Genomic DNA, 4,115 nt, shown 5'->3' on the forward strand with positions numbered 1-4,115 from the left:
TCAATAGAGCTACCTGCCTGGATCTAGTTGGCCTAGCCTACGAAATGTTCTAAAATCGAGAGCTGACTCATGAGTTAACCAAAACCACCTTCGTGAGCCTTCCACTTCATTACTCTAGGCAAAACTCCAAACCTATGCACATGATTATGGTGATGTTTATGTCGCCCATAAAATTTCAGCTTTGAATTGCTTATCGAAGTGTTTTGGGATGATTTTGCAATTCCGTTCATGGATTCTAGTCTTGTCAGTTCGCTTTTGTTTAATCGTCAAACTTCAGATCTCATTTGAGCTGCACCATAATTGTTACTTCTCCCTTGAGAATTAATGTTCAGGTTGAGTGTCAAGTTTCTTTCAAGATAACTTCCACGAGGGTTCTTACCTGCAGCTTACACGTTTTGAAAATCACGTTAAGGGAAGTCAATCACTCTGTAAAAAAGTAGACTTTCAAAAATCCCCAATTTTTAACTCCTACATTTGTCATTTTGATTTACGATTCTAATTCAAAAACTCTATTGATTGTTTACCTAGAATTTCGTCGCTGACATGCTTATATTAGTTTTATACTCAAGTCAAAGAACAATTCTCATGTCTCGTGCAGGTGTGGTGTGTCATTGCAAACTCCTTCTATGAATTAGAGACCAATGTCTATGACAGTCTACAAACTGGAATACAACCTTTGCAATGAGTTGGATGAGCATGTGCAATGGCTTGATACATAGCTCGATTCTTCATCTACACTCAAGATCTAGGAAATGGTGCTCTGAAAAAGTCATAGCTATTGTTGAAGGTATATATTTTGTAGCATTTTGATTCTTTGACTCCACCTTTTTACGTCCCTGCCATGGGTTTTTGCCAAGCTTTTATGCTTTATAGCATTGTGATTGCCCTCCTCATCTGTTTCCACACTGCTTGATTTCCTGGCGCATCACATCACTAAACACATCAGAGTAAAATGTCATGCAACGCACTGATTCCATTTTCCATCACATTGTTGTACAGAATCTTGCGATGAATATGTTGGCATAATTTCTATTGATTCCATTCATAAGATTGAGCCAAATGCTGAAAGTTTCTTATAATTGTTAGATATCAATGCTCCACTCTCGTGTAACTATGCGGGAACCAGCTAACTCTACTTGTCAGCCCCCCATATGAGGAGAAGGCATTTGAGTAGCTCGGTTATCCGGTAGGTCCTGGTTTGGACACCAGATGGGGACCATGTGTGGCTTGATGGCTAGACGACTTCAGATAGAGTTGGTTCACTGCCAACTAGGCTACATGCAAGTGTGGGAAGGCATCCCATGACTGACCGCATTGAGGGTAGACGGAGCATTTCTCAGGGTAGCCCACTCTCGGGTTGCGGGGCTCGTTTGGAGCCTCAGATGATCCCGGATGGCTGTGGGCCGAACGGAGAACCTTAGGTCAGTTGCTCTGTTTTGCGCATCGGTTCTATCGTATGGTCGGTGGCCTATTTCGGGACCGCCGACCCCAGGTTGACCGTTATGGGTGGACTGGGTTGGCCATCCAATTGAGCCTAATCGACTACGACTAGTGGCTATATAAGAGCAAGCCCGTGAAGCCCATTTCATCACTGGCTACAGCAACCTTGATTCCTTAGCATTCAGCCTCCGTCTTCCACTGTTTCCAGCATGCCATTGAATCTTCTTTCACAGGAGTGCACAGTTGGGAGGCAGCACCATCTATTATATCAATTCTACAGTAATCAAATTTTTGATTCTCTATACTATCTTGTTTTCTCTCTTGCATACGAGATCCTGTTATCTGTTGAGCACAGATGTTGTATTATTTTCTTACATGGCATCAGAGCCTGGACTCTAGTAAGAAGATTTGGTAGTGTGTTTCTGTTTGCGAGCAGATTGTGAGAGATGGCCCAGCCCGCAAGACTACGAATCCCACCATTCGACGAAAGCGGAAAGTTGGGTGGCTCTAACTATCCTCTCTGGAAGTTCAAGATGAAGACCATCCTAAGCGCATATGAGCTTTGGGACACTGCTACTAGGGTGGACGTGAGGCCGGTTCCGAGACTGAATCCAGCCAATGCAGGACAACATATAGTACCAACTGCTGATGAGATTCTCGCGTGGACAAGAAGAAATGCAGATGCGTTGTGTTCTATTGTCTGCAGTGTTAGTGATTCCGTCATGGTGTTAATTGAACATGTCACCACCGCGGAGGAGGCATGGACGGTCTTGAAAAATCAGTACGAGACCATGAATCAGACACGGATTTAGAATCTGGAGACTCAACTTGCGAATGAAAAGTTGTCTGAGTTTGAAGCGGCAGAGAAGTTCATCACCAGGGTGAAGAATCTGCGCGATCAGATGACTGCGATTGGCATCACCATCACCAGCGAGAATCTAGCACGAAGGTGCATACGGATTCTCCCACCAAAGTACGACAGTCTTGTTACGGTGCCGAATATGCAGATTAGAAATCCACCCCTCAACTTTGAGGATTTCAGCGCGATGCTTCTGGAGGATGAGATGCGTCAAAAGATGAGGACTGGAGAAGATTCAGCTTTCTGGACCAGATCAAAGAAAGGTAAGGGTAAGGACTCTGGTAACCCATCTTCTTCTGATGCTAAAAAGAGAAAGAAGAAGATCAAGTGCTTCTTTTGCAACAAGGCAAGGCACAAGCAGAATGAGTGCTACAAGAAGATTACAGATGAGAAGAATGGAGTGAAGAAAGAGTCTAGCAATAGCGCGCACGCAGTACCCATAGAGCTGTTCATCGCAATTGAGGAGATTTGCATGGAGGCAGTTCATGTACCTACGGATGAACCTTGGATCATTGACAGTGGTGCATCGTGCCACATGACCAGTCGAAAGGATTGGTATACCTCTCTACAGCCGGTAGGGAATGACATCATGGTAGCAGTCGGCAATGATGCAAAATGTGCAGCAAAAGGAAAATGTATGATTGCTCTCAAGTCAGATGGAGTTGTAAAAAAGTTGTCCGATGTTCTTTATGTGCCACATATCAAGACGAACTTGTTGTCCGTTTCTGCGATCACGGATCGGGACCTCAAAGTTCAAGTCGATAAGAATCGTGCACAGATCCTGGATCTTCAAGGAAAGGTCGTTGGTAAAGGTACATGGCGCAACAACATTTACGAACTCTCAGCTTTCAGTGCTCGAGCGGATGTGAAGAACACTAAGCTATGGCATGAGAGGTTTGGTCATCTAAACCTTAGTTCTTTAAAGGAGATGCATAAAAGTGGAATGATTGCAGACCTACCAGAAATTTCAGATCTGCCCGATGTATGTGAAGCTTGCATGATGGGCAAGCAACATCGACAGCCCTTTCCTAAAGAGGCCAGCAGAGCAAAGGCTCCTCTAGAGCTTGTTCACACGGACCTCTATGGAAATATGGAGACGGAAGCTTTGGGTGGTTCCTTCTACTTCATGACGCTGATCAACGACTATAGTAGAAGGATATGGATATACTTCTTAAAGATGAAAGATGAGGCTCTCAGTAGGTTCAAGGAATGGCATGTAATGGTCGACAAAGAATCGGGGAGGAAGGTGAAGAAGCTGAGATCAGATAGAGGTGGAGAGTTCACATCGATTGAATTCAAAAGTTACTACAAAAGTCACGGAATCAAGAGGCAGAAACCCCCGCTAGGTACATCACAGCAAAATGATTTTCTTACAATAATGCTTCATCATTAAAAATGAGAACCATCTACAAGCACACAAGCGATGGACTCACGTGAATGGCATCCTCTGAGAGTAAGTATTCTATCCGATGCATCACCAAAACAACCCTCTTGTCTTGAGAGCTCCCATCATGCAATCTTGCACAAAATACCATGATAAAAAATTGTGCATCAATGATCCTTGGGCTTGAAGAACATTGGTCATTTGAAGAAATAGAGAATATCTCTCATACTTGGAATTGTTGGATGGATACTCTCAAATTCAAATCTATGGGAATCCTCTTCAAGAACCATCAAATTACCCTATTGGCTATGGAAGGAGCAGAACTCAGCCATGCAGAAGCTTTCTTGATGGAATAGAGGTGGACGGGCGTGATGGTCAGAAGGATCCATCAACGATCACAAAGTAAAGCCATACTATCTGCTCCATTTGAAA

At 43.7% G+C, this 4,115-nt stretch overlaps 1 long non-coding RNA gene across 1 annotated transcript; it reads right to left on the reverse strand.

The window, feature by feature from the left end:
- Positions 1 to 3,786, reverse strand: LOC147900131 (uncharacterized). Its single transcript, XR_015541276.1, has 3 exons — positions 3,733 to 3,786; positions 675 to 933; positions 1 to 379 (listed from the first exon to the last, which is right to left on the reverse strand). It is a non-coding gene; the product is annotated as an uncharacterized LOC147900131 (long non-coding RNA).
- Between the last annotated feature and the right edge of the window lie 329 nt (positions 3,787 to 4,115).

This window comes from Dipteris shenzhenensis, chromosome 7, assembly GCF_047967505.1.
Source record: "Dipteris shenzhenensis isolate YYH24624 ecotype China chromosome 7, Dip_SZ_1.0, whole genome shotgun sequence".
NCBI lineage: Eukaryota > Viridiplantae > Streptophyta > Polypodiopsida > Gleicheniales > Dipteridaceae > Dipteris > Dipteris shenzhenensis.